This window comes from Myodes glareolus, chromosome 22, assembly GCF_982192425.1.
Source record: "Myodes glareolus chromosome 22, mMyoGla1.1, whole genome shotgun sequence".
Lineage (NCBI taxonomy): Eukaryota > Metazoa > Chordata > Mammalia > Rodentia > Cricetidae > Myodes > Myodes glareolus.
Window position 1 is genome coordinate 23,266,725 of NC_142047.1, and position 21,189 is coordinate 23,287,913.

General features: G+C 46.8%; 1 long non-coding RNA gene across 1 annotated transcript; it reads left to right on the forward strand.

The window, feature by feature from the left end:
- Window positions 1–80: 80 nt before the first annotated feature.
- Window positions 81–13,607, forward strand: LOC125396686 (uncharacterized). The gene is made up of 3 exons (XR_014999141.2): window positions 81–999; window positions 5,572–5,637; window positions 10,388–13,607. It is a non-coding gene; the product is annotated as an uncharacterized LOC125396686 (long non-coding RNA).
- The last annotated feature ends 7,582 nt before the right edge of the window (window positions 13,608–21,189 follow it).

Consider the following 21,189-nt stretch of genomic DNA (forward strand, 5'->3'; position numbering starts at 1 on the left):
CTCTGCGCCTGCGCGAGCCCGCCCAACTGCAGAGCTGCGCAGGCCTCAACTAGCTACTGCGACTGCGCAGTGGGCGTTGTGCCGGCTTGTTCCGCGCTCTCTTTGTCGGTGGACGCAGGCCGATGCAGTAAATTAGTATTAGAAGCAACGCCACATTGGCGTTTGGGTGCCGGTGCCTGAGTCAGTGCCTCCCCAGGATTCTCTCTACCACATCAGCAAAGCTGCACCCCGTAGACCCCACACACTATGCTACCCACTCCACAGGGTCGTTCGTTCAGGAACTAAAGGCCTCAGCCGGAGGGTGGCTCAATGAGTGAAGCTTGATGCCGAGCCTGGTGACCTGAGTTTGAAGCAGAAAACCAGCCCCACGTGCGTGCCGTGGGGCGCACACGCATGATAAGTAAAATGCAATATTTTTAAAAAATAACAATGAAGTACCTACTGTGTCCCTTGCTTTAGCTGTTATGTTCAGACAAACGACAATATAACTTGAAAATAACAATCCTCACCGAAATAAAATATAAAAATGTTTTCAACTCATGTTGAAATAGTTTAGGTTTAGGCGGTGAATGTACGGCAGGAGAGAAAGATGCAAAGTTCAGGGACATGGGAAGAGAAAATCACTTTCTCGCCTAAATGCTGTCAAGGATTAGCTGAGAGCTAAGAATTCCGGCACAATTAGCATTTGCTACGGAGAGACAACACTCCCTTTAGAGAAAGATACGTCAGCTAAGTCCTAAACGAGGATGGCCTTTCGCCTTTCCCAGCTATAAAGCGGCAGTTTGCTAGGAGCCTCACAAAAAAACCTACTTAAATAAATGACGTGTCTTAACCTCCGTGTCCATCCTTGTAACACGTGGGTCTATCATCAGAGTGCAGACCCTCCCTACTCAAGGCACCTCTGAAGTCGCCTTCTAATCTCATTTATCCAAACCAAAGTGAGAAGAAGGAGCAGTAGTCGTGGGGGCTAACAGGGAAGATCGCGAAGAGGAGCGGCAGGTGAGAAGCATCGCCCAAACGGAGTATGAATGAAAATAGCATAAGGACATGGGCTAATGTGCAAGCTAGTTTTTAAAATAAGAGAGAACGAAAGGAGGATTCTTAACAGCACATTGAGGTGTTGAGAGCTACCAAATACTCTACGTGGAAGATGTTAGGATTCTTAAGTGGGACTCCCCTTGCGAACCCCACATCCAAGCTCTTGGATTATTCTTTCCCTGAGTACCCCTCCTCTATCTATCTAACTACACCCCAAATCCCCACATTACGTAAAGCTATGCTGAAATTATATATTGTGGGATGTGTGTGTGTGTGTGTGTGTAGATAGGTAGAACAGCACCATGGGAACCAAACTCATCAGGTGTGTGCTTTTTGTTGTTTTGTTTTGTTTTTTTGAGACAGGGTTTCTCTGTGTAGCTTTTGTGCCTGTCCTGGAACTTGCTCTGTAGACCAGGCTGGCCTCGAACTCACAGAGATCCGCCTACCTCTGCCTCCCGAGTGCTGGGATTAAAGGTGTGCGCCACCACAGCCCAGCCAGGCATCTGCTTTTACCTGCTGAGCCATCCTGCTGAGCAAAATCTGAATAAACTTCAATGCTGCTTCAGACTGTCTGGTGCTGGACTCTTATCTGCAATAAAATCAATTGCCCCATTTTTGCTTGAAAAAGGCTCTCAGGCTACTGCAGGTGGCAGAGTGGAGCTGTGTCTCTGGCCCACGCCTCATGCACAGCTATTTGGCAAAAGGTAACCTAATTTGGAAAACAATCTTTTTACACACATAAGTTAAAGAGCTTGAAACGAGGTCATCCTGAATTAGAGTGGCCCCTAATTTTAATGACATGTATCCTTTTAAGAGGGAGAGAAGACAGAAAGAGCCATAGGCAGCAATTGAAGATGCTACTCGAAACTGAAGCTGCCTGAAGGCTCCAACCCCTTGGAATTCTTCCCTAGAATGTTCGCAGGAGACATTCTCTTCTTAATATCTTTATTTCAGACTTCTGGCTACAGATGTGAGAGGAAATAACCTTGTTTTAAGGCACAAATGATTGGGAATGGAGGCTTGCTTGTGAACTACTGGTATACTTTTTAAATACAAACTCGCATGACTGAAGAGTTGTGGCCGTTCGTTACACACACACTTTTGAGAGCCTGCTATGTGCTGACAACTCTTCCAGACAATAAGGAGCAAGAAAAGACGAATCTCTCTGCTCCTGGAACTAACGCAGTAGTCAGAGAAAACAAGAAAGGCATAGTCGTGAGGGTAGGCACCCCAGGAAGGTTGGGAGAAGGGCATATGAAGGGAACACAATTCTTAGTAAGGCTGTAGAGAAGAGACCTCCCTGAGAAAATGGCATTCAGGCAAAGACTTAAAGTCAGTGGAGGAACCACTTCCAGGGAGAAGGTTCCAGCAGAAAAAAATGTGCTAAAAAAATGGTGCTAAAAGTACTGAAGCCTGGAGGGCTCAGCTAGCTGCCTTCTGAAATAGGCATTTACTGATGAAAAATGAGATGAGCAGCCACCACCATCGGAGCCTGGGGAGCAGAGGACAGAGAGTCAGGAGGATGTCGGCCTGGAAGACAGGTTGATGGAGCCTGCTAGGAGCAAATGAACCACTAGAAGACATTGTAGTGAGAGTTGAAAGGTGAGCCCAAGCTCTCCCTGGTGTCTGCATTTCATAGAGTTGTACAAATGAGCATTTTTCAAGTCTACTGGTGTGACTAGGGCTAGTTGCAATATCCTTTGGGGGATAATGTCAAAAGATTAATTTTGAGTGGCTTGATGGAATGTAAGACCCAAGCCTTGGCCCTCCAGGACTCTCTAGTAGCTGATGCTTCTGAGTTCCATCAGCTCCTTTCCACCCCATCCCCGCTCCCTATGGATCTCCTGCAGACTTCCGAAGACCAGGAGCATCTTTCTGGCCAGCCCACTGATGCAAACTACCCTGAATCTGTTCCTCTGCATCAGAACCTACTTCATCTTATGTAATCCTTTCTCTTTAGCTCAAGGGCTGAACTTCCACAAAGTCCTTGGTTTATTGAACTCACTGAACTGTTAATTTCTGGTTGAGGTTGATAGGTCACCTCTGCCAGGGACAACTTGAAATGAATGAGTTTCTAGAAGGTATCATTTGAGGTGCTTCATTTTTTCTGGCAAAGGTCTGCTTGTTCCAGACAAGGATAGAATGGTCAGTGAGTGCTGTGGACTTTCACAAGAAAGAGGGTGACAGTGGGCTGAAGGGGGGGGGGCAGCACTAAATAGGGATCAGCCTGTGGACCTCGACAGCTGCAGATATGTCTCACAGTCTTCTTCCCTCAGTCTCTAGGGGAGACATGGACTAACAGTATACGCTTTTTGTTTGTTTGTTTGTTTGTTTGATTGATTGATTGATTGATTTGTTTTTTCGAGACAGGGTCTTTTTTCGAGGCAGGTCTAGCTGTCCAGGAACTCACAGATACCCGCAGCCTCTGCCTCCCAAATGCTGGGATTAAAGGCCTGTCCCACGAAGGCCAACTGTAGTAGTCACTCTTACTAACCCTTCTCTGTTTGCCAAGTGCTGGCACACACTATTTAAGTCACTGGTTCTCATGGCCTCTCTTGAAGGGAGGGACTGTCATCATCCCTGTTTTAAAGGGAGGAAACTCAGTCTTAGAGGTTTTGTAACTTAAGCCCAAAGTCGTGTGACTGGTAAACTGCAGAACAATTATGGCAAACCCAGGCAGGCAGGCTCCAGAGCCTGGGGACTCCTAAGGGGTCCGCACATACAGACAGTAGCTGTGAACTTCTTTGAGTGCCAGTATCCTCATCTGGAAAAGAGGATGGGGGGCAGTGCCTTGTGTGAGGAGTGTCATGGGACTCAGATGAACTAATAGATCTGGTCCTGCTTAGCTTTTTGTTTTTGTCCATTTGAAACAAACTAGAATCATCCGGGAAGAGGAACCTCAATTGAGAAATCAATCACCTCTGTCAAATTGGCTTGTAGGCAAGTCTATTGGGGGAATTTTAATGATTGATGTGGGGGTCCCAGCCCACTGTGGGTGGTACCCACCCCCGGGCAGGTGGTTCTGGGTTGTATAAAAAAGCAGGATGATCAAACCATGGAGAGCAAGCCAGGAGGCATCACTGCTCTATGGTTCCTGTCACTGCTCCTGCTTGCGTTTCTGCCCTGACTTCCCTCAATGATGTACTGTAATCAGGACATGGGCGGGTGGTCCTGAATGGTATATAAAAGTAGGCTGAGCAAGCTGTGGGAGCTGGCCAGTAAACAGCATTCTTCCGTGGCCTCTGCTTCGGTGCCTGCCTCCAGGTTCCTGCCTTGAGTTCTGGTTTCCCTAATGACTATGACCCAGAATATGTAAAACCAAATAAACCTTCTCTTCCCTAAGCTGTTTTTGGTCATGGTCTTTATCACAGAAAGAGAAAGCAAGCCAAAATGATACTTAAGCTAATGTGTGGTGCTTAAAGGGGCTCCAGAAATAGTCACCAATATTACAGCTAGGAGACTGGGCTATCTGACTGGTAATAAATCCAGCATATTTTTTCTTTTCTTCTTTTTAGCAGATGGTATTATACCACTTTTCTTCTCAGCCCTGGGTTTGGAAAGCAAGTCTAACTAGTCAAGTTCTACTAGGCTAGACCAAACCAGAGTATAAGATCTTGACTAACGGGAAAGGGAACGGGGCTGTAGGCAGCTCCCTCTCCTGGTCCTCATCTTGAGTTTGCACAGCATCTACCATAGACAGTGTGCAGGGGTAAAAAACAGACTTGGGATTTAGGTCAAGAGGAGACAGAGTGAGAGAGCGGTCCTACAAGAAGGAGGCTTCCAACAGCAGCAAAGCTTGCTTCACAAGGCCTGATGGGGCTGGAGAAGGATGCTAAAATTCACGGAGTATATTCCAAGGAGGGCCAGCTGGACAGGAATTTGTATTTTGCTTTGGTATTTGAGACAGGGTCTTACTATATAGCCCAGCTGAGTTTGCACACTCGGCAATCTTCTTGCCTTGGTCTCCCCTTAAAATAACATACTATGAAGCCGGAGGCTATTATCTGGGGATAGTCCATTCCTTTTCCCATTCCCATCACCATATAGCCTGTCTGTAAAGGAGCAGACCTTTAGGGGTGTCCCCATACTCTTTAAGATGAGTGGACAGTTCACAACCCATGGAAGCAGAGAGGCCTGGAGACCACTGGTGCAGAGCAGGTTTTCCGGGCCAAGGTCTCTGTGCTGTCCCACTTCCCCTTCAGAGGCAGCTCTCACTGGTTCCCCATCCCCCACTCTCCCTTTCTAGAAGTCTTGGTAGCTCTATGATATGTTCACTGTGAGCCACAAGGTGTCAGTCTCTTCTCTTTTCACAGTCACGCTCATTTCACACACACGTGTCAGAAAAGACAGGAAACGTGTATGTCTCAGTATCACCAGCTTGTCACATAGGAAAAACAGTCACCTGTGACCAGGGGATGGGGGGCACCTATAAGAATAGAAGCCACAAGCCTGAATGCTGAAGGTCTTACTTGCATTATCTCTCTTAACCTCCAAACCTGTGAAATAAGCAACGTTACCACCTCTATCTTCCAGATGGAGAAACTAATGTCAACCCCAGATCCTTCCTAGTTCACTGGTCCCAGACACACTACAGAGCAGGTAAGGAAATACCACCAATGCTGGCATTAGGTGTGCCCATCCCCCACCTCAGAAGCCCATCAGAACCAGGAAGGTCTCATAGGGCCAGACAAGCAGGGACCTTGTGGTAAATGCCAATGTCTTTGTCCACACTCCTGGTGCTCTCTTCTCATAGGAGAGTCTCAGACACTTCCCAGAAAGTTACATATCCCAATATCCAGAGTGCCACATTCTCTCGAGTATCGTGTGAGCCTCTTCCAAGGGCTTTGACCTAGTGAGGCTAGAGTCCACAATGTTAAGACACTCATGGCTCAAGTCTGAATAATTTCCAGATGCTAGGCAAAGTGAGAAACACGTTAAAATGGAATCAGTGCTGCAAACCCAAGCACAGCCAGCAGCACAGGGAAGGAACTGTTTCCCCAGCACACCCAGTAGCATAAGGAAGGAACTGTTTCCCCAGCACATCCAGCAGCACAGGGAAGGAACTGTTTCCCCAGCACACCCAGTAGCATAAGGAAGGAACTGTTTCCCCAGCATACCCAGTAGCATAAGGAAGGAACTGTTTCCCCCAGCACACCTGGCAGCACAGGGAAGGAACTGTTTTTAAGCTCCTTCGCTACTTTTGAACTTGTGTTTCTGGCTGTACCATCTCCGCTTGCCTCTCCAGATCCATTCCCTCCCTCCTCTGTCCCAGCCTGTGCCCTGGGAGGCTGACATGACAGATGTGGTCCCTGAGGTCCCCTTGATTTGCCAGATCAGAGCATGGGAGGGCAGAAAGGTCAGAGTTTTGGTTCCTGTGTCAATGCTGATCACAGCTTAGGCACACCTGTCTGTGCTCCTCCATCTCCAGCCTTAGCTCCCAGGAGGCCCTCTCTCAGTCTCAGCTGTAGCATTCACTGGGCTCCATGGCACCACCTCCTTCTCTAAGTCCTTGGGGTCCAGGGACAGTGTGACAGCTCCTCTCTGTGCAACTCCCAGATGCCTCTTCACTTCTGAGTTCAGCTTAGCCTGCCCATACTGCTCTGAATGCTTATCCTGTGGGTAAGCAGCACGTTATTCCAAACATGCCACTTCGGCATGAGGATCATTTTGAGCTGAATGCAACTGAGGGGGGAGGGGACTATAAGAAAAGCTTTCTAGAAGAGTGTGGCAGTATACACCCATGTTCCCAGAGCAGAAAGCGAATTGTTGTAAGTTCAAGGGCAATCTGATCACAGACCAACTAGTGAGACCCTATCTCAAATTTGAAAAATAGAACTCTTTCCAGATATTACCATGGAATTAAACTGGGCAAGGCTGTGGTCTCTCTTGGTATCATTTATAACTGAATGATAACCCACATGCTGGCTAGTTCTTATAATCAACTAGACACAATTGTTAACCCATGCACTGGCCTTTTTCCCTCTGTGGTTTCTGCTTCTTCTTCTTCTTCTTCTTCTTCTTCTTCTTCTTCTTTTTTTTGTTTTTTTTTCTTTTTGTTTTGTTTTTGTCTTTCGAGACAGGGTTTCTCTGTGGCTTTGGAGCCTGTTCTGGAACTAGCTCTTGTAGACCAGGCTGGCCTCGAACTCACAGAGATCCACCTGCCTCTGCCTCCTGAGTGCTGGGATTAAAGACGTGCACTACCACTGACTGGCTCTTTTTTTTTTTTAATTTAGGCTTAGACCTAAGCAAGTGCTCTAGCACTGAGCTATATCCGTATTTGTTTTTTCATTTTTAAAAATTAAATTTGTTTTGAGCTAAGTGTAGATTAAAGAACCCTGTCTTCAAGGGTATAAACAAACAAGAAGCGGAGCATGGTGGAGCACGCCTTTGATCCCAGCACTGGAGGCAGAAGCAGGTGGACCTTTGAGAGTTTCAGGTAGGCCTTGTCCTCACAGTAGAGCTCCAGAACAGCCTGGGCGATGTAGAAAGATCCTGTTTCAAAAAAACAAAATAAACAGGAAGGGCACCAAGAAGGAAAGACAGAGGGCCAGATATAAATAGTGCACACCTACAATGCTAGCTAGCACTTGGGAGGTGGAGGCAGGAAGATCAGGAGTTCAGGGCATACTTAGCTATAGAGTGAGTTCAAGGTCAGCCTGCGGTACCTAAGCCCTGTCTTGAAAAGAAAGAAGGGAAGAAGGGAAAGAAAGAGGAGGGAGAGGAGGGGAAGGAGGGAGAGAGGGAGGAAGGAGAGAAGGAGAGAGGGAGGGGGTAAGGTGGGAACAGAACTTTAAAGTCAATACAAAGAGAAGGAAGGAGGATTCTACATGCATGATTCTACATGCATCTCTATGCTGCTATCCATTCAAAACGTGCGCTTTACAATTTTAATTCCAAAAATGCTGGCGTGCCCCCGGCGGGCTCGCGAGCCCGGCAGAGACGGCTACCAGAGCGGTGCAGATTCCCAGCGGCAAGCGGCAGACACATGGTGGCAGACACATGGTAGTTTACGAGCGGAGGCTCATCCCATGCAGGCTGGTCCTGCCATGCGGCCGGGAGAGCCACCCAAGCGGCCGGGTGAGCGGTAAAAGGCTTACAAGACACAGTAAATAGACATAAAGATGAACATTTATTACTTAAAGGAGTGAGAGAGACAGAGACAGAGAGACACGTATGCACACGCCAAGAGAGAGGACAGTAAGAGTGCGTGATCCATGATGGCGGGGAGAGGTCAGGGGTTGCCGGGAGTGGGCGTGGCTTGCCCCTTAAAGGGCCAAAAGAATAACAACAATGACGCTGCTTCTTTCTCTGCTTGAGTTTTTAGGACTCCCAGCCATAGAACTGTAACAGATGGCTGAGGTAAGAGGCTGGAAAGCAAAGACCTACTTTCAGTTCAGCACCCTGCCTGCACTGATGTTAGGCAGGTTAAAGATACCCTTCTGGGGGCTGGAGAGATGGCTCAGAGGTTAAGAGCATTGCCTGCTCTTCCAAAGGTCCTGAGTTCAATTCCCAGCAACTACATGGTGGCTCACAACCATCTGTAATTGAGTCTGGTGCCCTCTTCTGGCCTGCAAGCATATACGCAAACAGAATATTGTATACATAATAAATAAATAAATATTAAAGATACTCTTCTGGGGGCTGGAGAGAGATAGCTCATTGGTTAAAAAGCATTTGCTGCTCTTCCAGAGAACCCATCAATTCCCAACTCTGGCATGGCCTATCAAAACCATCTGTAACTCCAGGTCCAAATGATCCAATGCCCTCTTCAGGCCTCTGTGGGCACTGCATGCACGTGGAACACATACATGCACACAAAACACACATATGCACAAAATTTTAAAAAATAAGTAAGGTCTAAGAGCATTTGGTGTTCTTGCAGAGAACCTGGGTTCAATTCCCAGAACTCATGTGGTGGCTCACAACCATCTGTAACTCCAGTTCTAGGGGCTCCAGCATCCTCTTCTGTATTCCCTGAGCACCAGGGACACACGTGGTACGCAGATGTACATGCAGGTAAAACACCCATACACATAAAATAAATCTCAACAATATTTTTAAATAAGTATTTATTAAAGATGAACTCTCCAGTATGTTAGCCATGGGTCTTGCAACTGTTGAAAATTTGGAATGTGGATGATTCAAATTATACAATCTGTAAGTGTAAAACATACACTACTTATTTTTGTTTTTGTTTTGGGGGTTTTGTTGTTGTTTGTTTGTTTTTTTGAGACGGGGTCTCTCTATATAGCCCAGGCAGCCCTGGAACTTACTATGCAGACCTGGTTGACGTCAAACTCACCAAGGTCCGCCTGCCTCTGCCTCTGGAGTGCTGGGATCAAAGACGTGTGCCACCACCACTGGGTATCCTCTGATTTTTAAAGAGGTGGCATGAGAAACAATTTAAACCAGGTGTGATGGTTCATACTCATGATCCCAGCACTTGAAAGCTAAGACAAGAAGATACCAAGTCTAAGCGGGAGGGGCACCCTATCTAAACACACACACACACACACACACACACACACACACACACACACACAGAGCAAGGGCTGGAGAGATGGCCCCAAGGTTAAGAGCACTGGCTGTTCTTCCAAAGGACCTGGGTTCAATTCCCAGCACCCACATGGCATCTCACAACTGTCTGTAACTCCAGTTCCAGGGTATCTGGCACCCTCACCCAGACATACATGTAGGCAAAACCCCAGCGTATATAAAAAAAAATAATTTAATGAGAAAAGACAAGATAGAAATTCTAAAAGTTTAAATAAATAAATGCTTATGATTACTGACGGGCCCACAGAACTTCCAGAGTATTTTTGCTTGGAGCATCTACATCAACATATACATATGCTATTCAGTTTGATCCTGTTTATTAATCGTCTTTAAATTGCCTTAATCTCAGAACTCAGAGGCAAGTGGCCCCACCCCCCAAAATATATTAAATACATTTACAAATAGTGTAAATAATCCCAAATGTCGTCCCTCGGCCCCTAGAAGGCAGAGTTTGACTTTCCCACTTTTTATTGTGCAGCTGCATTTTGTGGCTTGATTCCAAGGGATATCACAACGGGTAATAGAGACTTTCGAAGGGAGAAAACTGACAGACATCATTTCAACCAAGTGATCAAGGTTAACATCCCCAGGGGTAAGACACGCCAACGTCGCGCCCAGTGTCATGATCACTAGCACTCCCACAGAACCTGCCTGGACATGGAGGATGAGTCAGTCAGAGACTTATGGGTGAAGGGAGGCCATGGGAGACCAGATGCCTATGGTGGGAAATGCACTTCATGTTTCTGCTGTTGTTGTTAATTGTTGTTGTTGTTGTTTTGTTTTGTTTTACCAGATCCCCTCCCCCCAAAATGTCTTATATTATCACATAAACCCAGCAGGTGGACTTCACTTCAAACGCCTGACCAGTACTCATCAAAGCCTCCAAAGTCACAAAAACACAAGAAAAAGGAAAGACTGAGAAATTGTCCCAGGTGGAAGGAGACCAAGGAAGCTTGATTACCCGATGTGGTTCTGGGCACAAGACTGCGTTAGGCCAGTTTCTCACTGGGAAATCTGGTAGAGCTCAGTGTTTGATCAGTTCCAGAGCTACTTTCCAAGTTCCAACAAAGAGACTGTGTGGAGCATGCTAACACCAGGAAGGTGGGGGAGATGTCTGCAGGAAGCTGCAGCTAGAAGGCGCGGGTCGTGGTCACTGAAGGGAGAGCAGGTTTGGAGGGGCATGAAGTCGTCTGAGCTTTTCTTCGCTGTTCTTGTCGTGCTGGAGGTCAAAAGGCTGTAAACAGGCTGGGCATGCGTCCTCCGCTGAGTGACAGCCCGCTGCCAGAAGGAACTTTGAGGACATGATCAGAACACTACAGCTGGCCAAGCAGGGCTCTAGTCGCTGAGCGGTCACTAGCTCCGTATCGAGTCAAGCTCCATACGGAGTCAATTTTTTTATTGCCGTTGTTCCTTATTTCTTCTGAGCGTCTCTGGCTTTGGCATAAATTTCCGATTTTGAACGCACATGTACTTTACGTAAGTGGTGATCTTATTTCAAGATCCGTGAACCTAGGCCCCTTAATCTTTTTGTTTAGTCAGTGAAAAGCTGCCAAGCTCACAGTAGTAAGTGGTCCTGACGAGAAGGTGAGGCCATATCCGCGCTGACAGTGACGAATCTGCTTTGCCGAAAGCTAAAGGGCGTCGAGTGATTCTGAAGTTGGAGAAGGGCAAGGTGGGATACTGTGAGCCCAGCATCATGAGGTAGAGGAACCGGCTCCTGGCCCACCCTCCCAGCAGGTTCAGATCAAAGTAGACTGCGCAAATTTGCTCCACTTTCCAAGGAGTGTGCTCCTTGTGAGCCCCTGGGGCCATCCCTGGGTGTGACCAGCATCAGACGCTGGCTAAGAGCTGACTCAGTTTTAGCAACTACCCATTTGGTGGGGGAAGCCAATTTGTGGATACCTGTTGAGGAAGTCCCAAGTTCTTTTGCATTGATCTGGGTTTATGTAGATCTGAATGTCGTATCTTCAAGGGACACAGAAGGATAAAAGAAACCCCAAGTTCCGTTTCTATATGCACACTATCACCAAGTAGAAGGGACCAAAGGATCACCTGCCCAGGGCACGAACTGAAACCCAGCCCCTGTGGGAACCCTTTGAGCCTATACATGGTTCTTAAAACTCCTACTTGCAATGACCACGTACCTATCTCTTTATAGAAATGGACATGTTGGCTGGATCACTGCTCCGTGTCAACTCTTCCAGTATTGGAAGATGTATCACCTTGAGTACCCTCGTCCGGAACACCAGCAAGTGGCCCCTTCAAGGGCTCCAGGGAGATGCATCTCGTTTCTTTATTAAGGTAGTTACCACAATTCCAATTTTAAAACTTTATTGATGTTACCATAATTCCAATTTTAAAACTTACATTCTTATATATTTTGCATGTGCATCTGTGTGTACATGTGCCATGGCACACATGTGGCTGTTAGAGGACCAACCACAACTTGCAGGAAGGAGCCCACTCTCTCCTTCTACCATATGAGTCTCGGGGATTGAACTTAAATTATCAGACTTGTCTGACAACACGTGCCTCGACCTTCTGAGCCACCTTGATGACACAATCTTCTTTCTTTCCCTTCTCCTCTTTCTTCTCCCCTTTCTCCCTCTTTATTTTAAAATTTCATTTTATATGTCTGGGCGTTTTGTCTGAATGTGTGTCTGCCTACAATATGGATGCCTGGTGACCGCAGAGGCCAGAAGAGGGTGTCAGATCCTCTACTGAGGTTACAGTTGTAAGATGCCCAGGTCCCCTCTAAGAACAAGTGCTTTTTACCACTAAGTTATCTCTTCCGCCCCCCACCACTGACCTGGATCAGTGGGTTGTTCTTCAGTGGCAGGGTCCTGAAGAGAAAGGAAGGTCCAGGGTATCAGAGATAAAGAAGATAGAAAAGATGGGCTCAGGAATTCTGGCAGAATCAAGTTTATGAAGAAGGACAGCATTACTAAGGGATGTGTGGGACAGAGTAATCAGAAAGTTATCATACAAGAGGAAGAACTTAGCAGGAAGCTAACCAAGCAGTGTTGCCTGAGGGGAACACGTGGCTTCTCAAGTGCATCACAGACTGAGCAACCATGCAGCAGCCTTGGAACTGATAGCCATAGCTTCTTAGGGCAGGAATAGTTGGGGGTCTCAGAATCCAAAGCCACAGCTCCCCCAAGACTCCAGTCTATCCCTGGCCCTGCCAAGCATGCTCCTTAATTTAGAGAAGGGACTGTGTTCCTTCTTCATGTATTAGGCCTGCAGGGAGAGCTTGGAGCAGTCCAGCCCCAACACCCCATCTTTCTTCAGGGCTCAGTTCTGGCAGGAACAGAGGTCTAAGCAGACTGGGCATATGGTGACTCCCTCTCCATCACGCCAAGTCCTTATTCCTGCCTCGAGTTTTCCAGGTGTGGCCCAGACGAAAGAGCAGCTGTGCAATGCGGTAAAGCGGGTATGCAGGAGTCATGGAATCCTCCAGCAGAACACCAAGGAAAAAACTGGATGCTTTTTTGTGTTTTGGCACTGAGGATGGCCAGACCTGAGGCACACAAAGTATATACTCCATCACCGAGCTCTACCCCCAGCCCAGTGCTCTTTTTTGAAAGATAAATGAAAGCCAACTGGCAGAGCTTCTGAAAATTGATGGGTCCCTGCTGGGCACAGTGGGCACAATCACCTGGGATTGTGGAGCAGCCAAATTGAGACTTGGGAGATCAATAAGGGAGAAGGAAGCCACAGTGGAAGTTGTGATCACTTACTATGAACTGAGTACTCTCCTCTATATCTCAAAATATGTGTGTTCGAGTCCTTAGCCCAAACCCCTCCCTCAGAGCATGGTTTGCACGAAGACAAAGCCTGTGTGGAGATCAGTGGAAAAGAAGGAGACGTGAGGGGCTGGAGAGATGGCTCAGTGGTTAAGAGCATTGCCTGCTCTTCCAAAGGTCCTGAGTTCAATTCCCGGCAACCACATGGTGGCTCACAACCATCTGTAATGAGGTCTGGTGCCCTCTTCTGGCCTGCAGGCATACACACAGAAAGAATATTGTATACAAAATAAATAAATAAATAAATAAATAAATAAATATTTTTAAAAAAAGAAGGAGACGTGAATAAATCCGTAATCTGGTGTGACTGGTATCCCCAGAGAAGGGAGAAGCATGGATATAATCACAGACACACGGGGAGAAAGGCATGTGGAAATGTAGGCAGATCTTAGTGATGCCGATATAAACCACAGAAAACCCAAGATGACCAATGAGCCACTGGAAGCTGGGAAGGGACCTGGCATAGGTTCTTTCTCCAAGCCCTTGGGAGGAAGTGACCCCACCCACACTTTGTTTTGATCTTGTGAATAAGTCTGTGTTGTTGAAGGTTCTCAGTGAGTGGTGTCTTGTTAGGGGTAGTCCTGGTAGACCAGGCCTAAGCAAAGAAGGAAGAAGTCTGCCTCAGGGGCCTCATGAGGGGACCCTGGATGGAGCTGTATTCATAGATCTTCTCCACAGCTGGACGAGGTGTTCCCAAAGGGATAAAACAGAAAGGAGCTGAGAAATGCCCGATCCAATCATCCCTTGGACACCTGGGGAAACCCAGTCCCAGAGAATGCTGTGACAGAATGAGACTAAGACGCAAATCTCCTGACTCGGGGTGTTTGTGGGTATCTGGCTACTTTGTATTTCGCAGTATCTTTCTCCTGTCACTCACCCACACCCACCCCTCTGACATGGGACCTCCCAAAAATATTCTGCTTACTCTTTGAATGGTTGATTCGTCAGTATGTTAAATGGAAAGGTACAAAGGCAGAACAGATGCAGGGAGACTGGAACCCTTGTGCGGCCCTTAGGACTGTAAAATGATCTAGCTATTGAAGAGAACAGTAGAGCCCTGTTCCAAGTTTAAACAGACTCCATGTCATCCAACAGTTCTACTCCTAGATAGCTAGATAAATAAATAGATAGATAGCCCCAAAACTCAAACTCAGAGTCACAGATGCGCACACCAGTGTTCAGAACAGCATTAGCCACAATGGCCACACAGTGCGACAAGCCAAGACCGTCAGCAGATGGAGAAATAAAGAGGTGGTGGAAGCACACGATGGACTATTACTCTGCCATAAAAAGGGATGACATCTTGGCATATGCTACAGTCTATATGAATCTTGAGGGCACTGTGCTAAATGAAATAAGTCAGGAACAAGAAGGATAATTATGATATATTTCCTCTTATTTATGATATCTGTTATAATGAAATTCATGGAGGCAGAAATTAGAATAGAGGTTAATAATACCTAGGGAATTAAGGATTAGAGAGTTAGTGTTTGCTTGCTTTGCTTTCGGAGATAGGATTGCATTTTATAGAACAGGCTGGCCTCCAAATTGCAGTCCTTCTGCCTCATGCCTCTGATATATATACCTGGCTAGGTTTGTTTGTCTTTTCCTTACAGTACTGGGGATCTAGGGTCTTGTGTATGCTAAGCAAGTGCTCTACTACTGAGCTTGGAGTTCATGTGTGATGAGTATGAAGTTTCTGTTTGGGACAATGTAAAAGTGTTGAGGACAGCGGTGATGAATGGTGACCCAAACTATGACCTAATGTCACTGAATTGAGTAAAGTAGTTAAAAGGGGGAAAATGTGTACTATACATATCTTACCAAAATTAAATTAAATTTAAAAACTATCTTCTAGCTAACTGTCATCTCAGCATTCAGTAAGCTGACTCAGGAAGATTCTAAATTTGAGGCCATCCTGGGATGCCCAGCAAGATACGTCGGAGACAGAGGCAGCGGGGAGCCCTTTTCTAGATGCTGGTGAAACAGCAGCCAACAGCTCTTCTTCCCAGGCAGCTAGTGTCCTAGCATGTTGGCATATTAACTGATTTAATCTTCACAACCACATGATGATGGAGGTGCAGTTATTAATTACCCCCATTTTACAGGCCACAGCCCCTGGGCACTAAGAGGCTGTGTGCCTTACCTCAGATCTAGTGAGCTGAAACCCACATAGTGAGGCTCTAGAGTCCTTGCTCCTGTTCACTCTGCCTTCCTTATTTACTTGCCTCCAGGGCACACAAACATCTACTGAAGTTCATGCCAGGCACTGGCTTCCTACATAGAGGAATATAATGGTGTCATAGCCCTAAGCCCCAGCCCCATGAAGTCTGCAGCTACAATAGGATTTTGACTTCCCTTAATTCAGAGTAGTTATCAGTGTTAAGGTACCACGTGCTGAACTGCCACAAGGAGGAAGTTTCAAGCATTCAAGTGCGTAGACCATTATACCCATCCATCCACCACCACCACTTAACTTACTTAGTCCTTCCAAGGGCCCCATTTTCTCCTAACCCCATCTTATAGATGGACAAAGTGAACTGAGGCTACCCAAGATGCATTAAAGAAATGGGACTGGAACTCGTGGTCCTTACTCAGAGCTGGGCCTCACTAAGGCCTCACTAAGGTGAGGTCCAGCCGGGAATCTAGCCGATGGGCCCATACGGTCTTCCTGGTACCATTGTCATCAGCCATCCCCATCAAGAACGTTTGGACTCTGGTTGGTTGGGTGGGAAGTGCGGTTCTTGGCAGGGCTGCCCAAGCCAATTAATAAGCCCAAAGCACTTTGAAGATGAAATTGTCCATAAAAAGGTCTGGTTCCCACCGTTGCCAGCAGTGAGGCAGGGACAGCCTGGGGAGAGGGCTGTGCCGATGATGGCATAGATCCTACACTGTAGGAGTGGGTGGAATTCCCGGGCAGGAATCCTAAGGACAGCGGTTGGGCTCCCAGCCCCTTCTAAAAGCCTCCTTCTCTGGTCCCAGAAGAGTCAACCTCAAGGCAAGACTTTACAAATTCACCATCAGTCACCCTCCCCTGAACGCTGCTGGAACTACCCCACAGTTGTGGGCTTGCGTGCATAGTTTCGCACTGACTCACTTTTCAAAGCATTCGTTCTCTTAAAATCAATTCTTTGCTCACACAGTTTATCTTGATTATTGTTTCCTCTCCCTTTCCTCCTCCCCATTCTTTCCTACCGCCCCTCCTCCTCAGGATCCTTTCTGTCTCTCATTAGAATCCATTTTGAATAAAAGAAACAATGTAAATAATAATAATAATAATAAAGTTGAATGTGGATAAAAAATAATTATTCCTCCAGGGCTGCTGGAAATGCCTTAGCGGACAAAAGCAGTTACTGATAAGGCTGGCAACCTGAGTTCAGCCCCTGAGGTGGAGAGAACTGACTTCCCAAAGTTGGCCTCTGACCTCCACGTGTGCACCACGGCATGCACACACACACACAAATGTAACAAACTGGGGTAGGAGAGGCAGGGCAACCATTAAGAGTACTTGCTACTTAAAAAAAAGGAGCTGGGTTTAGCTCCCAGCACCCACACGACTGCTCACAGCCATCTGAAAAACCAATTCCAGGAAACCTCTTCTGACCTCCATAGGCGCTGCAAACACACGGTGCACATTCACCCAGGCAAAACTCTCGCCATTCACTAAAACCATTCGTCCTAAGCATTAACCTTTGTGACATGCATGTGATATGTTCTTGCTTTTCCTTCTCAAATGCACTTAGAATAATTTAAAAACTAAGACCATGAAAGGCTTTGTTTCCTGAAATCTAAAAATCTCATCCTTTGGTGAGAGGAAGATGCTGGAATGCACCTTCCCTTCTTGCTCTATGTGCTTGGATGACTCTCTGAGCCTCGGTTTCCCTACCACAATGTTCCTCGAAGCTCTTATTCATTTCACCAGAGAAAAGCTGGCCCACGCCTGAATGACAGCACTGCCCCTGCACGCCCCTGCACCATGGCCTCAGGCAAGTTCCTTAGTCCGTCTCTGCCTCCTTCACACTGCCTGTGAATAGAGTCTTCTTCACAGTGCTGACGAAGGGTTTTGAGTCTTCTCTGTGGCGCCTGTTCTGACCCCCTGTATTGTACATAAAACATTATCCCACCCCCAGTGTTCTTGCTTGTTTGTTTGGACAGGATCTTGCCGTGTGGTTCAGGACTGCCTTGAATTCTCTGTGTGTCCCAGACTAGCCTTTGAATTTGAAGCAGTTCTCTTGCACCAGACTCCAAATTGCTGGGATTACAGACATTCACCACCATATTGTGCCTTCCCAGGAACTTCTGAGTCCTCTTTCTCTATGTTCTTGTCTTCTGACAAACTGTATGGTCAGTTTGGTGATTGATTGCTTCCCCCTGCCCTCTGTCTGAATGTAAATTCTACAAGAGCAGAGATACTCATCCCTTTTGCTCATGACGACCCTCATCAGTGTGTGTTTTCCACAGCTGATATTCCTCCCTTCAGGTCTGCAGGGCCTGCTATCTCAAGATATATAATGCAACCTTGTGTATCTAAGAACTAATTCCATTGCATTGACTTAATTCATTGAACCCCATTGCCATGGACATTTAAGCTTTTCCTAATCCCTTAAAAGTAAGATGGCATTGGGTGACACCCACTTCCATATTAACATATTAAGATGTGTTAATAAAGATAGTAGCACTGTGAATGACCTGGTGTGGCTCATGTTTGGGGGAACCTGTGTCTAAACACATCCACTTCCCTGAAGTCTCCCCATGAGCGAGCTTTGAATTTTTGGATCTCTGCTTATCACACAGGCTATTGAAATAGTATCAGGCTGCCATTTTAATTTGCATTTTTATTAGCATGAATATAGATGAGTATCTCCCTTATTCTAACTGACATTTGTATTATTTTTTCCTCCATTACTTTTCCTACACAGTACCCACTCTTCTACTGGGGAAATCTTCCGATCCTGGTCCCCAGCTGAGCCCCTTCTAGATCTGCACCACTGCTGTATCATGCCCCCTAAATTACAGCTTTATTTTGCGGTGCTGTGAACCCTGGACCTCCACATTTTAAGGAAGTGCTCTACCACTGAGCTACCCATCCCAGATCAGCTCTTCTTCCAGTTCCTCTAGCTATACAGTCAAAGGTGATCACTAACCCCAGTTGTGGCATCCAAGAGTCCCTGTACCTCCCGCCAGCCTGTCCGATCCCATGCCTGTCCTAAGACTCTGCAGCATGCCTGTCTGCCCACTCCCGAGAAACAGAACTTCCTGGTGGTTCCGCATTGCTCTTTTTGTCGGGAACAGAACAGTTTATTCACCAGCAGGCCCTGAAAAGCCCTTTTGTGCTCCATCCATCCCAGGATCCTGTTCAATGTTCTCTGAAAGAAAAAAAAAAAAGAGTTGCAGGATGCTGGCATCCTAAGAACCCTGTTTAATGAGCTGCAGGCGCCCTTGTCCCATTAGTAGGCTAGCCACATGCAGAGCCAACCTCAGCAGGTCCCACCCTGTTGGCTGTGATGCCCACATGCATTGCGGAGATGGGATTTTGTTTTTTCTCCTCTAGTATGCATGAGGAAAGCTCCACAGGCTCCCCCACCCCCGCCTGCCCCGCATGTGACTGAGATAGGTTACTTCTTAGCTGTCAGTCATTATCTTGATCTTAAATTATGCACAAAGCCCAGGCTTTGACCCTGATAATGGGGGTTTAAACACCATTTTGCAGATGGATGATCTCTTTACACTCGTATTTCCCATCCCAAATATGGATATGCAAAACGCCTGCATTTGCTGGTGTTGAGCACTTTGCAGGTGTGACACTGGGACCAGAATGAGAAGGGAGTCATTGGCCAGGCTTCTCCTCGAAGGGCAGGAAACCAAGAAAATAACTGGGCATGACTTAAAAAAAATGCTGCTTTTTGTTTTAATTTGGAGTTATAGATGCTTGAGAGTTACCATGTGGCTGATGAAAATTGAGCCCAGCCCCTCTGAAAGAACAGCCAGTGCTCTTAACCACTGAGCCATCCGTTCGGTCTATACATACAGTGTTACAGACTAACGGGGTCCTATGCATGGATTTAAGAGGCCTTTGCTCTTCCAGATGAGGGATCCTTCAGCTGAAATCAGCAATCAAGAAGCAGAGGCAGGCTGATCTCTGAGTTTGAGCAGCCAGGTATCTATAGAGTGAGTTCCAAGATTAGGGCTACCCAGAGATACCCCGTTTCAGGAAAAACAACCAACCAAACAACAACAACAAAAGGGGTCCCTTGATCATTGGTTAATAAAGAAACTGCCTTGGCTTGATAGGTCAGAATTTAGATAGATGGAGTAGGCAGAACAGAATGCTGGGAGAAAGAAGCAGAGTCAGTCAAACGCCATGACTCTTCTCTCCGAGACAGCCGCAGGATAGAATGCTCCTGGTAAGCCACTACTTCGTGGTACTACACAGATTATTAGAAATGGGTTAGATCAATACGTAAGAGTTAGCCAATAAAAAAAAAAAGGTCCCTTGAAAGTACCAAGCTAACAGACATAACACATACATATGTGCAGAGGGCCCATGCAGGCCCATGCTTGTAACTTCAGCCTCTGCAAGCCTATCTGAACTTAGTTAATTCAGTGGGCCTTGTCCCCTGGGGTCCTCCATCCCCTCTGACTCCCCCTCTCCTGCAGGGTCCCAGGGTGGGGAGCTTCACAGTGATTTTCAGTCCTAACGACTTCCCACACTGTATCCCCAGTGGCTGCTACACTTGCTTCTGAAACGTCCTGTTGTAGAACAGGAAGCATCCCGCAGCCGAAGTTTGAATGGGTACCATGGGAACACCAGCCTGAAAGGTCCTTTGTCCTTCCAAACCCAGTGGGAGGAGCAAAGACAGTAAGCTGAGAATGCCTTGGGCTTTGGTCTACCCATGAGGAAAGGCCCCCCACATCTGCTGTGGGGTTGCCCAACTTGGGCAACAAGAGGCAGTATCCAGGCCACCACAGAGGTGTTGTGAAGATGGGAGTGGGGGGGTTGTTCCTAGTTTTGTTGTTTTGTGGAGGTGTGGGATGTCTGTGTACGTGTGTACCCATGTGTGTGCCATCGGAGGTCACAGGTTAATGTGGAGGGTCTTCCTCAATCACTTTTCTACCTTATTTTTTGGGATAGGATCTGTCACTAGACTGGATGGCTAGCAGGTCCCTGGGATCCTCCTATCTCTGCCTCTCTGGGCGCTGGGACTATAAACACACACCATGCCTGATTTTTTTTTCCACGGGTGCTGAGGATTCGAATTCAAATTCTCACGCTTATGATGCAAGCTCTTTACCCAGGGCCATCTCCCTGTCTCCTTCTCCCGCTACTACCCACGCCAGACTTTTTTAAACGAAGCAAAGTTGGAGTTTATTCAGGAAAAAACTTACAATTGGATGAAGTGTGCACATTAAGGGAGAAGCAGATGTTTCGGATGTGGGCAGCACACACCCAAGACACCAGTGTAGATGTCTCAAGAACAAGCCAGGCTTCCTTCTTCCTTCCTTTTCTTTCTTTCTTTCTTTTATAGATTTCGATTTAATATAGATTAAAACATAGGTTTTTGAATTCTCTTGAAAGCTGTCATGTTGGAAACGCAGGCTTGCTTGCACACACACAGGATCATCTGGAGTGGACCTGCCTCCTTCACCCACCTTTTTTTTTTTTTTTTTTTTTTTGCTTTGAAACAGGGCCTTATGCATCCCAGCATGACCTCGGGTCAGTATCTGAGGACGACCTTGAATTTCTGATCTTCCTCGCCCTCCCTCCCCAGTGCTAGAATTATAGATGTGC